The following is a 19880-nucleotide window of genomic DNA, read 5'->3' on the forward strand; positions in this document are numbered from 1 at the left end:
AAAACGATGTGCTGGAAGCATATCTACTTAACACAAAAGAAGGCAGTAAAGGAGAACCAGAGGGGGAAACAGTCATGAGATATGTCAAAAACAAATAACAAAATGGTAATCCAATCATATCAATAATCGCTATGATGGGCTGAACATTTGTGTCCCTCCCATATTCACATGTTGAAGCCCTAACCCCCAAGGTGACAGTATTTGGAGATGTGGCCTTTGGGAGAAAGGAGGTGTAGATGAGGAAATGAGGGTGGGGCCCCTACTATGGGATTCGTGCCCTTATAAGAAGAGGAAGACCAAGTCGCTTTCTCTGCCACGTGAGGACTCGGGGAAGGCAGCCATCTACAAGCCAGGAGGAGAGTTCTTACCAGGAATCTGCCAGCATCTGGATCTGGAACTTCCCAGCCACCAGAACTGTGAAAAATACCAATCTGTTCAAGCCACCTAGTCTACAGTCTTTTGCTGTAGCATCCTGAGCTATCTAAGACAATTGCATTGAATCACAGCAGCATTATTTGTAAAAGCTCCAAACTAGATAACTCAGATGTCCATCGGCTCATGAATGGATAAGCAATGGAATACTAGTCAATAGTTAAAAAGGAATGAACTACAGTCTTGGCCAGGTGGCTCAGTTGGAGTGTCGACCCATACATCAAAAAGGTTGTGGGTTCGATCACCAGGCAGGGCACATACCCAAGTTGCATGTTCAATCAATCCCTTGTTACTCCCCGGCTGGGGTACGTATGGGAGGCAACCAATCAATGTTTCTCACATCGATGTTTCTCTCTCTCTGTCTCCCTTCCTCTCTCTAAAATCAGTAAAAACCGTATCTTCAATTGAGGATTTAAAAAAAGGAATTAACTACTGATACATGTTGTAATATGAATAAACCTCAAAACCATTATGCTAAGGGAGAAAAGCCAGATACAAAAGACCACATATGACACAATTCCATTTTTAAGACAACTCCGTAGTGGCTGGCTGGGGCTGGCAGTGTGACAGGAATTGACTGCAAATGGCCACAAGAGCTTTTGGAGAGGGTGATAGAAATGTTCTAAAACTAGACTGTGATGATGGTAATGGTGATGCACAACTCTGTAAACTTACTTAAAAACCATTGATTAAAATGCATATTTTAAATGGGTGAAATATAAATAAATTATATCTCAATAAAGCTGTTTTTTTAAATATGCTAAATTTTAAAAATTGTACTGCAAATATACAGAATGGGATAAAATGTTTGCAAATTATGTATCTGATAAGGAAGTTGTATCCAGAATATATAAAAGAACTCTTACAATTCAAAAATAAATAACTCAATGTAAAAATGGACAAAGGATCAAAACAGACATTTCTTCCAAGAAGATATGCAGATGAATGATGCGTACGTACACAGACGTTCGGTTACGAAGCACTAGGAAAGTGCAAATCTAAGCCATAAAACCACATGAGATGCCGCCTCATACTCACTAGGACGAGTACAATAAAAAAAAGGATAAATAAGTGCTAGCAAGGATGTGGACCCCTCGACCCTCATGTAGAGCTGGAGGGAATGTAAAATGGTGTCTTCACTTTAGAGGACAGTTTGGCAGAGCCTCGAAGTTAAACATACAGTTCCCATACAAACCAGCAAGTACCACTTCAGTGTGTACTCAAGAAAAATGAGCCCTGGCTGGTGCGGCTCAGTGGACTGAGTGCAGACTGCGAACCAAAGGGTCATCAGTTCAATTCCCAGTCAGGGCACATGCCTGGGTTGCAGGCCAGGTCCCCAGTATGGGGCAATCGAGAGGCAATGACACATTGATGTTTCTCTCCCTTTCTTTCTCCCTCTCTTCCCCTCTTCCTAAAAATGAATAAATAAAATCTTTAAAAAAAGAACTTTTTTTTTAAAAAAAAGAAAGAAAGAAAAATGAAACACATGTCCCCACAAGAATTTGTATATGAAGTTTGTAACTGCAATATTCATAACAGCCCAGACGTGGAAACATTCCAAATGTCCATCGTCTGGTGAATGGATTAATAAAAAGCGGTACACCTGTAAAATGGAGTATCATTCATCAATAAAAGGGAATGAGGTACTGATACATGTTACAATGTGGATGAACTTTGAAAACATTATGCTACGTGCAAGTAGCCAGTCACAAAGGACCCAATATTGATTAGGCAAATATATAGGGATAGAAACTAGCATAGCAGTTACAGGGTGGGACAGGGGTGGGGGGTGACAAAAATGTTTTAAACTTGTGGTGATGATTGCAGAACTCTGTGAACATACCAAAAACCATTGAATTGTAAACCTTACACGGGTGCATGATATGGTATATGAATTATTTCTCAATAAAGTTGTAAAAAAACCCAAAATGACAGTACATGCTACTGTCACTGATGTCACTTCCATTTTCCCAGAATCCTCATGTTACCATATTCTTGTTTCCATAAATTCTTTCCAAAGTGACGGGGGGGGCTCTTTTTGCAGCCCTCCTATCACACACGCACTGGCCCGCCAGCTTTGCCTTCCTCGCGCCACTTCTCTACCTTTGTCCCCGTCCTAGGGAATGGCATTGGCCACCCCACGAGACATCTTGGATTCCTCCCTTTCCCATACCTCCCACCACAAACTCATCCAAAACTCCGGTCCATTTTTCTTCCTAAATGTTTCTGGAACGTACTTGTCCTCTGCACCACCTTACTTTGCAGGCCAACGTCAGTGTTGCTTGAAGGCTCCAACAGCCTCCTCACTGGCCTCCATGCCTCCACCTTGTCCCGTTTCCATCCTCCACACAGCAGCCAGATTCTCCTCTTTAAATTACAGCCAGCTGGGGACTCCCCACTGGCCAATCTGCGGCAGGTTGTGGTCTCCAGCCTCACATCTTCCTGCCCCCACATTTGGAGCAGCCCTGCCCTAGGGGGTATTGTCAACCCTTGTGGGCTGCAGTTTTGCATTCCAGCCTGCAGGAAGGGGAAAAAGAGGAAGTGTAGGCCCAGCAAGTTCTTTCCAAAGAAGTAGCAGAGAAGTTGCACACGTCCTTTCATTCCATTCCACTGGTAAAAAACGTTGTTCACATTTGGTTGCCATGAAGACCGGAAAACAGAGCCACTAGTTGGGTGGATGTCAGGACAGGATGGTTCATGGGACTTCATAGAGTCTTCCATACACTGCTGGGAGCCACCAGGAGCTGCCTCCTGACCCTGACTCTATATTGGGGGTGCCAGAGCCTTGGCTACATGGGGACTATATCAGGTATCTGCCATCTATAGCTACCCCCCAAAACTTAGTGGCTTAAAGCAGCAGCTCTTCTTGGCTCATGATTCTGTAGGTCAGCGGTTTGGCTGGGTTCTGTTGATGGCTCTGCTGCTGGGGTCAGCCATGCAGCTGTCATCATCTGGTAGTTTGATTAGGGATGGCTGTCTGAGGTGTCTGCACTCACATGTCCAGCAGTTGGCAATGTTGAGGCTGGGACTTTCACATCTCATCCAGTCACCTGCGGAGGTGAAGCACTGTTGTGGGTTAATGGTAACCCCCCAAAAGATATGCCCATGTCCTAATCCTCAGAACCTGTCAATGTGACCTTCTTAGGAAAAAGGGTCCTTGCAGATGTGACTAAGGATCTTCAGATGAAATCATCTTGGTTTATATTCAGGTGGACCCTGAATCCAGTAATTAGTGCCCTTGTAAGAGTCAGGCAGAGGAGAAGACAGACACAGGGGAGAAGGCCGTGTGAGGGTAGAGGCAGAGACTGGAGTGATGCAGACAGAAGCCAAGGAACACCTGGAACCCCCAGAAGCTAGAAGACTCAAGGAAGGATCCTTCCCAGAGCCTCTGGAGGGAGTGGGGCCCTGACAAGCCCTTAATTTCAGACCTCTTGCCTCCAGAACAGTGAGAGAATAAATTTATGTTATTTCAAGCCCTCAAGTTTGTGGTGATTTGTTATAGCAGCCCTAGGAAACTAATATAAGCACATTGCTCAAAATACAGCCTCCTGGGCAGCAGGACCCACCGGTAAGGCGATTTCCCCGAGAAGGCTATGCAGCCCATTGGCCACATAGGCACAGACCTTATTCCCCCACCAGTGGGTGGGCCCTTCTGCTATTTCCTGAGACCTGCAATGTAAGAAGACTTGAATCCCGGTGTCTTACTCCTCAGCATTAATACGCAGGAAGCTTTCAAGAAGTCTCAAGGGTAAAAGGAAGGACCAAGATGGGTAAGTAGTTTAAAAGAGGATTATCAGCTCACAGGGAGTGTTTGGTTTGGCTGCTTGTCTCTCTGAAGGATGCAGAGTCCTGAGTATCGTTTTACAGGCTGAGGGAAGAGCAAAGGAAGAACGAGAAGAGACACGCAGAGTCACGCCCTTGAAGCCCAGCGCACCGTAACTTCTGCTCACGCACACCAGAGTCATGGAGGTTAGCACTGAAAGGGACCTTGGTGTTTTGCCCATCACTTTATGGGTGAAGAAGCAGAGCAAGAAAAGAGAGGAGTGACTTACCTACAGCAGTTTGCTCCCAGCATCCAAACCCCTCTTCTTCCCCTGTGTCCAGGATGTCAGTGTGCCTTTGGCAAAGACAACTGTTTTTTAAAACTGCCTCATTCATGTCTCTATGCATGTAAAATATCTCTTCTCCTTTTCCTCTATTCCTGTGCCCTCTCCCTGTTTCCTGGATACAGTGGCTTATGAACCCTTATTCCTGACAAGTGCAGCTGAGGGAATGGGGGAGGCCGCTCAGCTGGGCAGACGGGAGAAAACGCCCTAGAAGCGGTGCTGGCCAGGACCGCAGCACCTTGCTGAACCCTGCACGCTCTTTGGCCTCCAGCAGAGAACCCTGGAGTCTTTCTTCAGGTCCCTGCATTCCATGTCAGCATGGTTTTAAGTCAGATTCTGGAAATAGAGTCACTTGCACAAGACTTGGGAGGCCAAAGACAAGAGAAGCCCTTCTTTTCTGAATTGGCATGACGGGCGTGAGCTTTACCACATCCTCCAGGAGAGCGCTTTCGAGTTGCCCACTTTGGTGCCACTAGAGACTGAGATGATCTGAACATCTTTTTTATTTTGTTTTTACAGTGAAACACTTTAATATTTAGAATTAGCCAGTTTAGATGATTCCAATTTTGTTGGCAACATCCAGAGCATCCTAGTTGGGAGCCAGTTGAACACAGGCCTTCTTCTCTCCATCAGGCCTGATCAGGAGGTTGACCTTGGCCATGTCAATGTCACAGAGCTTCTTCACAGCCTGTTTGATCTGGTGCTTGTTGGCCTTGACATCCACAATGCACATTAGTGTGCTGTTGTCTTCTATCTTCTTCCCGGCTGACTCAGTACTTGGGGGAACTTGCTGATGGAATAGTGGTCAAGCTTGTTTCCCCTGGGGCTCTTCCTAGGATATTGGGGCTGCCTTCAGAGCCGCAGCATCTTCGCCCCATTGGAAGTTGGGAAACATGCCAATCTTCTTCTTCTTCTTTTTTTTTCCTGGCTGTGGACCCCTTTCAGCACTGCTTCCTTTGCCTTCAAAGCCTTTGCTTTGGCTTTGGCTTTGGCTTTGAGAAAGGCTGGGACTTCTTTCTTGACTTTTGGCACCATCTTCATGAAAAGGCTGACATCAGCATCTTCTCCAAGACTCTGGCACTTCCTGAGTCTGTGGGGTTTGATGGTGGCTTTCCTGACCTGCTTTCATCCAGCCCTCCTGTCGGTTAAATGAGCCTCTAAATCCTGTGTTAAAATCCTGCATATTTGGGATACCTAGAGTATCGCCTGTTTTTCTATGACCAGACCCTAATGGACACCGATGAAGAAGCAATGTAAAATGTTGTGGGGGAGAAACCCTTCTGAAATGTAAAAGTTTCCTCCTAGAAAGTGAAAGTTTTTATACAAAGTGACAACCTGGCCCTCCAACCATTGTTTGCTAGGAGCCATCTGTGGTGTGTGGCCTCAGAACCATGAGGTGAACATCGAAGCTGTCCTCTTGTCACAGGTGGGCACAGGTAACCAGGGTCTCGATGATCATGAACAATGAATTGAACCGAACACACAGAGAGTTTATAGTAGAAAGAGAGAGAGCAGAAGAGAGCAAATTTATTAAGCAATAGCACACTCCCCAGAACATGGGAGTGGGCCAACTCTGAGAAGAGATTGACCCTCAGTGGCTGGAGGGATTCCATTCTTATAGGCAGATATTGCCTGGCTGGTTTTGGTGGGCTTTTATAGGGCATGTACAAGTAGTTACATTACTTTTAAGCTACTGTGCATGTGTTCCCCCATGATTGTCCTTGATCGGCGACTGGGGGGGAGGGGTTCCCACAATGCTAATTCATTATAATGCTGTTATAATGAAGCAGGGGTCAAGTATCATCTTCTGCGCAGGTGCAGTCATGATTCACCGTGATTCAGTGCTTTTCCAGAAAGCAGGGACAATCGGTCTTAGAACAGGGTCACTGTCCTATACTGACGTCCTTTGTCTTAGCCGGAGGGTGCCTCCAGAGTTTCCTCCCTCCTGCCTCGCTCTGAGTGAGTGTTCCAGAAAGGAAAGCCCCTCTGCCACACCCTTACCCATCATCACAACAGAGATCCCAGAAAGCCATGGGCAACAGGGCCACAGAGGTGGGAGCCCCCCTCCCTGGCGGGCTGTGGGCACACAGGGCAAGAACCGGAAGCCACGAGGAAATACAGAGCAGCCTGTCTGAGTGTGGGCATTCTGACTTTATGGGGACAAGGAAGGAAAAGGTTTAAATTACCCTTGTTTTTGTAGAGAATGGGAACAAATGTTAATTAAGTCCAACTAATCTTTTAAGACAAATTTCAGTTGATATTTTGGGTAAATAATAGCATTTGCTGCTTTTTACTGATACATTTCTATGTACTGCCTGAAGCTTTTTATATATCATCCTATTTAATCTTGCCATTGATGCCAAGGTTAGGATATTATGCCCTCATTTCCATAGATTAGAAGCCCAAGGCTCACAGAGGTCAAAGCTGCCTGCTCCCAAGCCATTTTCTACTACGTCATTCTGCTCTCTTCCTAGAAAGGAGGACAGAAGAACAAGAGGGAAAGAGAAAAGCAGCAGGTGGCAGAAATGAGAGAGACTGACAAAAGAAGACGTGTGGAGAGACATGTGCAAGTAGAAAGGGGAGAGGGGACAGAAACCCCAGGGGCTCTGCAAAGCTGGAGAGACTCGCCAGCAGCCCTCCCTACTCAGATGGTGTGCTGTGGAACGTTAGCTCTGCTCTCGGCCATTCCAATGAGCCACTGTTCACAGCTCTTCACTGCTGCTTATTCTGGGTCAACATATGAAGCATTCAAACCTATGGAGAATTTTTTGTGAGTCTATTTGAGCAAAACTGAAGACAACTGCTGGGAAGCAACGTCTCAATGGATTGAGAAATGCTCCAGAGAATGGCAGTGTAACACCTTATTTTATATATTACAAAGGAGCAGACATAAGGAGGTTACATGAAATCCATTGTTGGTACATTAGGGAGGGGGGAGAGAGCAAAGCAGGGAAATGTCTGGGATTGGATAAAAAGTCAACCAGAGACAACATACTTCTTTTACATTGCAGGGTACACCACAGAAACAATGAACATTTTCAGCACAGAGAGATGGTGTGCAGGAAAGCAACAGTGAGGGGCTCCTGGTCTCTGCCCTAGGGGGAGACTGTGCCTGCGGGGTATGGAAAAAGGGAATTATCTTGACATGCAAAAAGACAACAGACAGCCTGGTTGAGGTACAGACTGACCTTTGTCAGGGAAAGATACTGGTCTAGGATGTGACTACCCGCCGAGAACTGCTTAGTGCGGGTTACTTTCAGACCACCCTTTGTGGTTACTTTCAGTCTCTGAGTTTGTGAGGCCTCCCCTGAGCCTGTCGGTTTTAGTATGTGGCCCCTTTTCTCCCACATCAGGCTTTCTGAGACGCCAATGTGAATGGGAAAAAACCACAACAATCCACTGAGCGAGGACCTTTTTGGGTGGTCCCATCAGTGCTCCGAATAATGTTACACCAGAGAGTGGATTAAATCAAGCAAAGGGGTAGCCCCAGCCCCTGGGCTAATGCAGGTTGGGAATCAGGCTTGCCTTTGCACCAGGTAGCTGGTGAAAATCGTCTTGAATAATCAATCTTCTGCCTGTCCTTTCAGACCCTTCTCTAGGCACCCTCAATCCCACCCCGATGTCTTACACTCCCAGCTGCCCTTGGGCTTACTTTCATGGGGTAGTGACAGTCTCAGCCCCACCTTGCTCAGGGAGTCCCTCTGTGCTCTGTGTCCTGGGAGAGAGCATCTGGGTAGATGAGGCAGGGCAGAGGCAGGCCTTCCTGGAGCCCTCCTGCCACCACCAGGCCGTGGTCCCTCCCTGTGAACATGGAAGGCCAGGCCAGGCATGGGAAAACCAAAGGGACACCCGAGAGTCCCTATCTCATGATATCCCAGATTCCCAGAGCAAAGGCAGGGCCCTTGGAGGTCCTATAAGCACATCATTTTAAAATAAGCCTTCATTTTATCAATGAGGAAACTGAGGGTCCGAGATGTGAGGGCAGGAGCCCACGGCCACGCTGTCTGCACACTCACCCAGATTCCAGACGCCCAGCCTGGTGCCCTTCCCTCTGGCAGCCCTGTGTCTCCCCCGCCTCCCTGCCCCGCCCAAGTGCCCATTGAGCCAGTGAGCACCGCACATGTGATTACAATTACCGTGCACTTGGCTGGAGCCCAGCCACACCGCGAGCACGTCCAGACCTGGTCACTGGCCAAGTTTCCATCTCGGTAGAAAAATGAAAAGATTCAAGGGATACATGTTAATCCCAAACACACAGGCAGGAAGGAGCAGGGTGAGAGGGAGAGGGCCCGCCAGGATCTCCCAGGGTAATGTCGGTCCACTGAGAGATCCCCCACCCCAGAGACAGATGCTCCCCACGCCCTCCCCACCCCCCCACAACAGAGAGCAAACTCTGTGCCCGACAGGGGACCAGGGCTGCCCGACTGTTAGGCACTGTGGTTCAACGGCCACCTCAGGATCATTTGTGGTTATAAACCCTGCTGGCTCCCGGGCCCAAGATGGAATTCAGCTGGCAAGACTTGGCCAGTGGACCCCAAAGCAGTCCCCCTCCTCAGCTGGCTCCTTCCTTGTCCAAGCATTCTTCACACCCTTTGTGTTTTTATCGTCTCCTTCAGTATCACCATCCCCTGCTACCGACAAGGAAACTGAGGCACGGAGATGAAGGGACTGGCCCGAAGCTGGGTGGGCACCGAGGAGCCAGGGAGGGCTAGCACACAGGCTCCGGGCAGCCGGACAGGCCAACAGCCCCCTCCGGGCACTACTGAGCTGCACGGGCAGCCCAGACCATGTCTAGGACCCTCCTGGCTCCTCCTGCCACCGCTGTGCCAGAGTCTGAAGATGCACCTCATGAGCTGTCTGACTTCCTCTGCCCCACGCCTGCTGCACCGCCCTGCTGGGTCCTAAATCCCGCCCTGGCTGCTAACTGTGCCCCTCTGACATCGACATCTCACATCCTTGAGGCATCTAGACAAATTTGTCCCCAGTTTTTCCACCCCAGAAACAGAGGTTCCTTCTTTTCTCTCAGAGTTGAAGCAGTACTGAGTAACCCACCCCTCTCAGCTTGCCTCAACTCCCGGGTAATCCCATCTGCAAGCAGTGCTTGGTTCTGGCCTCAGAGAGGGCAGCACGCTTGAATTTTTGACCTGATATATGTGCATCTAACCTTTGGGGGGCTTATAACAGGTTTAAATAGATATTAGGAGAACCACCACTCTCTGCCTTGAGGGCAAAAGAGTTAACATGTTGCCAGAACTCTACTAACATTTACTGGTGATTTGCTAAAACCTTCGGAGGACGTTAAATATCCCTGTCAGGTGGGGAAGGGCAAGGGAACAATGGGCTGACTTCTGATGCCCCTGAGGGGATACAATTCCTCAGAAAATGAGATCTGCCGCAGATAAATGTGCTTATTTACAGGGCTTCTAGACCAGCTGAGGGCTGCCCAGGGCCTGCAGCCAGGCGTCAGAGCAAAGGGGCAAGGCCAGAGCGCAGCTCCTTGCCGACTCCGGGATTTATGGGCGTCCTGGCCAGGCCAGGCAGCCTGGTTTTGAGGCCAGCAGCTGGGCCAGGAGGTTGGCCAAGTTTTTCTCAGAGGCTTTGTGAGCAGTTGGGCCCTTGGGGAGAATGGTCGCTGCAGGAGTCACAGCCTCAGCAGGGGCACTTTCCCGACTGAGACAGGGGGTTGGGGTGGAGATGTTATTTCAAAAGGTCCTCTCTTTTCTTTTTTTTACTTTCAAAAGACCCAAGTGATCACTTTGTGTTTAAGCCAGTCTTGCTTTTTCCAAAGAAATGAAGAAAGGAAAGATGTTTTTCCAGGTCTAATTATAAAAACTGTAAGGCTGGAAGGATACGGAGAAAGCCTCCACCTCCACAAGGTACACACCGAAGCCCGTGGGGAGGGGCTGGTCTATGAACAACCTACTGAGGGGCTCCATCAGCGGCCTGGAGGCCCCCAATCTCAAGATAACCCCCACCTCATCTATTCCCATCCCCACTGCTGGAGTTAAAGTCCATTTCCTCCCTTCTGTCCTCGTGGGAACTGGGAGATGGCTAAGAAACTAGAAGAGACAGTGGTTTGGGTCCTTCTAGAATCTGAAGGAAAGCAGTTGGGGTCCCTGTCACCCCAGGGCACTCAGTCCTTAAAACCTGTACTGTCCCAAAAGAGAACAAGCATTGAGCCAGGGTTGCCCCCAGGCCTTCCTGTCCCTTTGTCCTGCAGGAGTATCCTCTGACCTGCAGACTGCTCTGCTCTCCTGAGAGAGCTGGCAGGAGGCCACCTTCCTAAGTGGAGGGAATCAGTCTTCTGGTCTTGTTCCGATCAAGAAAATCAGAGTGGGTGTCCCTCAATGTCCTGTTTTAAAATGTGCTGGTGGGGAAAGTTGTGGGGCAGGAAAAGCATCTCATTCTGTCCTCCTCTATCAAAACTACAAATCTCGATTTCCCGCAGGTAGAGGTGGGATGGTGGGGCCAGGAAGCGGGGGTCTGGCCACAGTGTCTGGTCTCTGGTGGCCTCTCCAACTCTGACAAGCTCTGAGCTCTGGATCCAGGCCCTGGGGGACCCCCATTGCCCACAGCCAACCTCTTCCTCTTTCCACAGCAACTCACAGTGCTAGCCACACAAGATGACATCTTCTAAACGCTGGAGACAGAGATAAGAAGCAGATGGGAGGAGAGGCCTAGGAGTCGGAGGCGGGCTTTCGCCTGTGCTCGCAGACTGTGCCAAGCGCTCCCAACACAACGACTGGAGCCTGAGCACTGGTCAGACCCCGCGCTCCCCTGGCCATGCCCGGGCCTTCGGAGAAGGGGATGGAAGAGCTGGGTTTAGGGATGCTCTGGGCCCCAGTGCTGGATGAGGTCTGGCATCCGGCCTCGTGGAGCTCAGTAAATATTTGAGGAGAGAGTGACTTGCTGGATTACTCCTCCTGGAGTGAGCTGGTATTTCAGCTGGGACAGTTTCCCCAGGGGTGAATTTCAGAGGCAGAAAAGACAACCTAGTGTCCTTAGAAACCAATACAGAGGCACTTGGTTAGGTGCAGATGGGCTGCGTGTGGGAATTGGGATGACCTGTGCCCTTGACCTGTCTGGGGTATTTTTAAGGAAGTCACCCAACAATAACAACAGTGATAATAGTGGGTGCCACAGTGTGCAGAGGCTAGGGGGAGGCTCTTCTGACAGAGTCATTTCAAGATCACCCCTGGGCCTTCTTGGACCCTGAAGAATAACCAGAGCAGTCCACCCTGCTTCCCTGCAGCCCAGGAACCCCTGAAAACTGGGGCTGTTTGGGATTCTACGTGGACTCTTATTGAATCCTTACCCCCCTGAACCCCCACATCCAGGCAATGAAACAGCCTCTGCTGGGATCGCTTGCATACATTCTGCGGATGATCTCGGTTCCCCTCTCAGCCTGGACGAACAGAGTGAAATACAGCGTCCGGCCGCACTCAGCTCAGCTGCTGTCTCTGGGCAGAAACCTTGAGAGGAATCCCAGCTCCGGCCAAGGAAAACATGAGTTCGGTCTGTCTAAGCCAGGTGGCTTCTTTCTCCCTACCTTCCTTTCCCCCCATCCCCACCCTCTGGAGCCAGTGAGCTGTTTGGGTAACCCCAGGACCCCACTCCCACACTGCCTACAGCCAGCCTGTGCATTCCAGCAGGATTCCAGAACCTTGGCCTGGCTATTGGTCACTGGCCTCTGAAAGTGTGAGAGATGTGGGGCTCCGGCTGCTGCAGGCCAGCCCACCTTGACCGTCCCGCTTTCCCTGGACAGGGATCCCTTTGGGGAAGAGTGATTATCCTCAGAGGAGGAGCCCACCCCCTGGCCCTTGACCCCTGACCCCTGGCACCTGACCCCTGCTGGAAGCAGCACAGGCTTCCTATTCTACAGGTTTTAAAGGAAGGTATTTCCTGACCTCTCTTGACATCTTCCATTCTCCTTCAGGCCTAACCTCTTGCTGACATGTTGTCATGTCCTGGCTTTGTGAAAAAAAACCTTTCCTGCCTTTTGTGGCTTCTGGGTCAAAAGTTTCGCCGCTTTCTCTGCTCCACAGGAAGAAGCCCAGGGTCTCACAAAGTGTTTTGTTCACTGTACAACAGTGTTGTCCAGTAGAAATAAAATGCAAACCATAAATGAGAGGTGTCTATGTAATTTAATATTTTCTAGTAGCCACATTTTTACAAAAGGAACATGTGAAATTCATTCCAATGATGTGTTTTATTTAACCCAACATATTTATATTAACCCAAATGAATATTACCATTGCAAACTTTAGTTAACATAAAAAATTATTGATGAGATATTTTATTATTTTTTTTCATGCTAAATGCATTCATTTCCTAGGGCTGCCATAACAAACCTGTGGCTTAAAATGATAGAAATGTATCTGCTTACAGTTCTGGAGCTTAGAAGTCCAAAACCAAGGTGTCGGCAGGGCCACATGGCCTTTCGAGGCTCCGGGGAACAATCTCTCTGTGCCTCTTCCAGCTCCACTGGTTGCCAGCAACCCTTGGCCTTCTGTGGCCCATGGCCACCTCACTCTGGTCTCTGTCGCCCTCACCACACAGCCCTCTTCCTTCTGTGACTCTGTGGCTTCACAAGGCCTTCATATATGAATACTTGTCTGGGCTTAGGACTTACCTTTCTCCAGTATAAATCTCATTTTAACTCAACCAGTTATATCTGCAAAGACGCTATTTCCAAACAAGGCCACATTCTGAGGTTCCAGGTTGGCATGAATTTTAGGGGTACACCATTCAACCCAGTACAATGTCAGACTCAACTTTATCTGATCTGTAAGGCCCATCTCATTGTTGGTGCTCAAATTTCTGTCGCTTCTGTCTGTTCTGTTAACTGTCCCTTTACTTTCATTGTAGGGGTGCTTGGGGCTGAACCCAAGATAAAAAAGAAACATGTAAGGTTAGTTTTAGTTCATTTGATTTAACCTACTATATCTAAAATATGTCATTTCAACATGTAATCAAGATAGAAAAGTGTCAGTAAGTTATTTTACATTCTTTTTCTCAGACTAAGTCTCCCATATCCCACGTGCATTTGACCCCGGCAGCACCTGTCTGCAAGCTGGCTGCCTTTCAAGGCTCCACAGCCACGTGTGGCCAGCGGTTGCCTTATCCACAGCACAGCTCAAGAAGGAAGAGGGCTGAGGCCTGTGGCAACACTGGGGAGTCCCTTAGGGATGTCGTTGGGTTGCAGGGTATGGAATTTACTGATGGCTTCACCACCTCCACCGTCTTTCCTGACTGTCTTTCAGCTGTGCCTCTCCATGGTGGGGGAAGGGAGTCGCATGAGGCCAGCTCATAGCACTGCTATATCAAACCAGAATGTAGAGTTGTTCACTCCCAAGCAAATGATCAACACTTGGTTGTTTTCCCACCTGTCCATGCATCCCACCCTTCCCTGAGGCTCAGTTCTTAGGGAGCTAGTCCTAGGAAGCCTGGATGCAGAACCAGGACAGTCCTTCCTCAGTGTGGGTGACTGAAAACCTCAGGGAGCTGCAGCATGAGGCATCTACCTCCCAGCAGACCCACCTATAAGCAGGTGGACACAGCCAGACTTCCTCTTCCTCTCATGGGCGGTGTGACCTGGGTGTGGCCACGTGCAGGGACCTGGCTCTTTTCTGCACCTCCCTGGCAGACCCGGCCCGTTCCCACCCACAGTCTCCTTTTCCTCTGCACCAACATTTGTCTTGCCAGCCCGGGGCCCATTTTTTCTTTTTAGGATGACTTTGCTCTGTGTGCTTAGATGACTTAGTGTCTGTTTTACGGTCAAACTCTCAGAGAAACCTCATTCCCCGGCAAACAGATTTCCTCGTTTTGCTCCCTCAAAATGCCTGCAATTCTTTATTCTCCCAGACACTGCTTCTTGGCCTCTGGGTTTTTTTTTTTTGAGAAGACCAGAAATAAACAGGATCCAGACCTGGAAGCCAGGCCCAGACATCTCTTATCCACCACCCCTTGGGCTCTCAGGCCTGCTGGTAATAGGTGCACAGCCCCTGCCCAGAATGTGCAGGTGGGGAGCACCCTGCCTGCCCTTGGGACCAGGGGACAGTAGCGCTTGAGGCCGAGCAGCGGGGTGACGGAACCCACATGCCTGCATTCAGGAGCAGTAAGTCACTGTGGATGGAAAACAAAGTGTGGAGAAATGGAGAACAAGTATAGTGAATGAGGAATCTCTGAAATTAATTCAGAGTTACCATCAGTCTCTTAAAGCTGCAGATGACACCTCTCTCTTTCACGCACACACACGCACACAGCTTGAGAGCCTTCCAATTTCTTGCGCTATGCATGGACCTCACAAAAAGTGACTCAACCTTACATAAGAATCTGAGGGGGCCCAGAAGTGCGATGACTCATTGCTTTGAAATTTCCAATGGGTTACACATGTCTTCTTAGATGATTTTTAAATTTTTATCTTTAATGGTTGTCAAAAAGAAAAAAAAATAATTGGCTCGAGAAGCAGATTGGAGCTAGCATCCTGCCAGGGCAAGAAGGAATAGTTGTGATGGACAGGAGGGGGCTATCAAGGACAAGCCTCTTTCAGCCGTCAGAGAATCAGGCAGAGAAGAGAACTCTCGTCTCAGGACTTCAGGGCACTTCAGGAAACTCAGGGTGACAATCACCTCTAGAATCCCCCTCTGGAGTTTCTGGGATGAGCTTTGATCTGGGGAGGTTTGAGCAGCTCCATCGTGCGTGCTCACTAAAAAGCTGCAGAGTGCCGCCAGGCATTGGACTCAGCTCTGACCGAGTGCTAGAATCCTCGGAGGAGCTTTTTCAAATATTGGTGCTTACATCACACCCCAGACGGACTAAATCACAACCTCTGGAGACCAGGCCCAGGCATCAGAATTGTTTAGGTTTCCCCGTGATTGCAATGTGCAGCTCACAAGGAGATGCTGCTGGCTGCGGGGTCTGGGGCCATTTTACACCAGGTAGTTAATTCCAGTTGTTGATACCTCCCTGACTCTCAGGGGGTCATTAGCCATTCCCTTGAATTCCAAATACAACCAAATACAAGCACTTGAGAGCTCCCCCCTTCTCAGTCATGTTGCAAAAAAAACAAAAGAAAGCACTTCCCCCACAGGGAAGATTGGTAGCGCCAAAGAGCTGACAAGCGGGCAGCTGGGGGCAGGTGGGCCAGCCTTTAGGAGCCAGCAGGCATCTCAGAGGCCAGGGCCATCGACTCTCCTACAGACAGGCTCTGGGTAGGCCCAGACGTCTCATTGCAGGCCTGGGGTCCCAGGCCTGCAGGCCGCCTACACCACCTCTCCTCTGCCAAGTCAACCCTGCCTAAACCACCAATGGCTCCCTTGAACATGGGATAAACTCACAGGCTGCATGCTGGCACTTAAAGGCAAGCCCAACCTACCCACAATGTTCCTCTCCCTGATGCATATGCACCTTTCCCCACCAGCTGTCCCTTCCTCCCCCAGATGCCTTGGCCACTCTTATATCCAGAAGTCCTTTGGCCTGGCAGATGTACAAGGTCTTCGTGCATCTCCCATGGTAAGCAAATGTCCCTGGCAGGAAATTCCTTTGTCAGCCCACAGCCCACAGCCCAGTGGGGACCCGCTGACCTACATACACTCTTGCAAGTATAGAGAACAAGTCCTTGGCTCTAAGCTGGGGCAACAAGGAAGAAAGCACCTGAATACAATCTATCCCACAAGCCTCATCTACAGATTCCCAGAGCCTGGGGCTGGCATTCTGCATGTGGCTGCTTGACACGTGGCACTGCTGGTAGATAAGTCTGGGCCCCTCCCTCTCCACGGTCAATTACATACCATCTTTGTCTGAGGGCGTGGGATTTCATCCTTCTGAGCCTCCATTTCTCCTTCTGTGAAACGGGGCAGTAAAAGCATGAGCCGTGCAGATCTGTTGTGAGGATCGAAGGAGGCAGTACCTGCACAGGACACCATGCTGTGCCTGGTGAGCTCTCCCAGAACTGTCGCCGTGATCACGGTATGTGGTTGTGTATTTGCAAACTCATTTGATTCTACCTTGGACTGTAAAGGCCACGAGGGCAAAGATCTTGTTTACTCATTTGCTGGGCGCCTAGCACGTGCCTGGCACCTTAGGAATGATTCAGTGAGTATTAGTTGAATGAATAAGGCATGAGCTATTAATTTTTGTTGTTGCTGTTCTCATTATCATTGTTGTTGGTGTTTATTGTTGTTGTTGGTGGTATTATTATTATTATTATTATTATTATTAGGTTCTTTTAATAATACTACCAGATCGAGGGTATTGTCCCCTGTCCCTGTCCCCTCTCCATTAGCCACGTGGCCCTGGCCCTCTACATGGTCCGAGGTGGCTGTGAGCATCTTCTCCCCTCCTCTTACTTCTCTGCAATGCTCCTCTTTGGGGCCGCTGCTGTCCTGTCTCTCACTGGGAAGCATGAGCCAGGGACAGCTGCACATCCTGGCGACTTCCCGCACCCAAGTGGACAGCTTCACAAGGAACCTCACATGCACTAGTCAGTCTCATGGGTGAGGAGTCCCACTGGGCGACTCAAAAACCTGTCCCCAAGCCCCCACTGCCAGGCAGCTTTTTCATCCAACAGCTGATCGTCAGTGTAGTGGGAAGCGGTGGCTGAGAAAGCCCAGCTTTGTGTCTTATTCAGCTGGCCTCACTGGAAATGCAGAAGTGGGTGCCCAGATCAGACACAATGATCTTTTTGACCCTTTATTTTCCCACCTCAGGTCTCACCCACTCCCTGCCCCTTTCCCCCACCTCTCTGGGGGCAGTTACACCTTCCTTGCTGCTGCTCCAGCCGGGTTTTGGTGAGAACTCCTGGGCAGCGACATACAGCTTGATTCCTCCCACCAGTCTCTCTCCCTGGGATCTGCCCTGCCCTTGGGGGAAGGCTGGGACTGGGCTAGGGGACAGGGAGAGAGGGAAGTCACAGTTGATGATCACCACCCTGCAGTGTCCTGTTTGGCACCAGGGAATACCATCCCAGGCAACACAGGCAGTAAAATGGCACAGAATTAGGACCACCCACTTCATATGTCTGTTCTAAAAAGAACTGGAAAGATGGGCCTGAGCCCAGATATCTGTACCCCTGCTGTCCCTGCACCGCCTGACCGTGACAGGGCCAGGCTGCTGGTTAAGTAGGAAACTGGAGACATAGACTCATCTGCCAGCTCAGGATCCCACCTACAAGAAAAGTAGTAAGGAACAGCCTAGGAGAAGACTAGGAATCTTTTCCATGTTAATTTTTCCTCAAAAGATTCATAACAGTCCCAAATATCCCTAACTTCTTTGTGGCTGTAGTTGTGAAAATGCAACCTGTCACTCAAGACCTTCCCTCAAACTTCTTTAACCTGATTTGTGTTTTCTCCTCTGCTGCTCTGTAGAGGGTCAGCCTGGTCAAAGGATGGGGGTGGCCTCGGGAACCCAGCGCTCTAGTTCACCCTCAAGTTTGTGTCAGCAATTACCGGAGGGTTATAGAGCAGTGACCGTCCGGGATCGCTCTCCCTTTTATTTTTACTCAGAAAAGCCTCTGGGGCCTTTTGGCAATGTTCCCTAAAGTCTAATCCGTGAACCTCAAGTTTTCTGAGACGTTAATTGGTATTATGTTGTTTTTTTTTTTTAAATGGTCTAGACAGTTTGGGAAATATTAGAGTTTAAAAAGTAATCTTTCTTTATGGCCTGATGCTGACACTTTCCTACATGCACTGGAGGTGGGGAGAGTATTTTCCAAACGTTCTTGACTACTTGGCACTCTGTTCGGGGGGACGCCCTGTGACTGGTGTTCCATGGCCCCAACTTCGGGAAAGTCTTCCCCATTAGGTTCGACATCAAGAGTAACTGTCCTCATCGGCCTTGTTACACAGGCTGTAGGAATTCAGATTGAAACCCCTGTGAAGTGAGTGGCAGCTATTAGAATGCTCGGTGGCAGAGCTGTTCCTGTCATAATTCCTTTAATGTAGGCTTTGCGTGTGACAGGCCGGGCAACTGTTCGCTCACCGAAGAGCTCCAAGGTTGACAGAGAGCTTTTCTGGTCTCTGTGAGCCCCTCTCCATGATGCTCCCGAGCACCTTGGGCCTGGACAAGCACCACCCACATCCATCTGCTCAGAGTAACTCCAGGGAGTCAACACTTTCTGCAGAGACAGGTGACCGAAAACACTGTACAGAGGCTACTTCTGCGTCCCTAAGATCTGGGAAACGAAAATGGAAGGAATTGGGTCTAAAATTTCATTTCACAAAGTATAACTGGCATAAATATCCAACTACAAGGGAATGGTTGGGTAAATGGAGACACGCTAGCTCTGTGGAATGTCCTGAGTCCGTGTCACGCAGGGAAAGATTGCCATGGTGTGGTATCAGGTGAAGAGAGGCCAGAATGCGGAAGGAAGACTGTTGGCTTGCAATGGGTGGCAGAGTCTCCCAGAGAAGGCCTCCGTTTGGCCCAGCCCCAGGAGGCCTTTCGGGGTGTGAAATGTGAAGCCCCCAGGGGATGGCCTGAATGAGCTGAAAGTGTGGAGGGAGGCCTACTGAATTGCATAATACAAAAGAAATAACAGGAATTTGAGAGTTGGGGCTGGCAGCTGGCAGAAAGCGAGGAGCTGCCAAGTAGAACATTCAGGCATTCAGTTGACATCTGTGCGAAGGAACGGAAGGGCCACCGAGACCCTTAAAGGTGTGCAACGTTCTGTTTAAGGCAGGCGCTGTGCTGTCGCATGAGTGTCCAGGGCAGAGCGCTGCAATGCCGAGGAAGGACAGGAAACAGGGGAGCTGAACCAGGGTGGCCCCACCCCACCACGTAGAAACCCTCTGAACTGCTGGGCCTGCCCCCACACCTGGAGTGTCAGACGGGGGCCCAGCAGGAAACAGAGGGCGTGCTCAGCATGGATGATGTGAGAGGGCTGAGTAAAGGGACTATTTACAGAGGTGTGGGCAGCGGGTGTGTGTGGACACCCCAGGGGCTGGTGACAGCCCAGCACCATTAACTCCACTAAGCCTGGAGGGGACGGGGAGAAAACTGGCTGTGGCTGCCTGCCTGACGAGAGCTGTGGCATTCTACTGAGGGCACAGCCAGCCCTCAATGACTCTACAGAAAGGAGTAAGGGAAATGATGACATGGGCTAAATCGTGCCCCCCAAAATTCACGTTGAAGTCCTGATCCCCAGTATCTCAGAATGTGACTATTTGGAGATTGAGCCCTCACACAGGCGATTAAGTTAACATTAGGTGGGATCGAACCCAATCTGCCAGGTACTCTTATAAGAAGAGGAAATCTGGGCACAAAGAACCACCAGGAGCACGTACCCAGAGAGGAAGACCATGTGAGGATGCAGAGAAAGGGCGGCCTCTGCAAGCCAAGGAG

General features: G+C 49.5%; 1 long non-coding RNA gene and 1 pseudogene across 1 annotated transcript in view; both read right to left on the reverse strand.

Moving 5' to 3' along the window:
* LOC128781061 (uncharacterized) overlaps nucleotides 1–16469 on the reverse strand; it is a 40765-nt gene extending 24296 nt beyond the window's left edge. Inside the window, exon 1 of the long non-coding RNA XR_008426946.1 lies at nucleotides 16331–16469. This is a non-coding gene — a long non-coding RNA (uncharacterized lncRNA). The remainder of the gene's footprint in view (nucleotides 1–16330) is intronic.
* Nucleotides 5089–5579, reverse strand: LOC128781060 (large ribosomal subunit protein uL23 pseudogene; annotated as a pseudogene).
* Nucleotides 16470–19880: the final 3411 nt, after the last annotated feature.

Source organism: Desmodus rotundus, chromosome 5 (assembly GCF_022682495.2).
Source record: "Desmodus rotundus isolate HL8 chromosome 5, HLdesRot8A.1, whole genome shotgun sequence".
Taxonomy (NCBI): domain Eukaryota; kingdom Metazoa; phylum Chordata; class Mammalia; order Chiroptera; family Phyllostomidae; genus Desmodus; species Desmodus rotundus.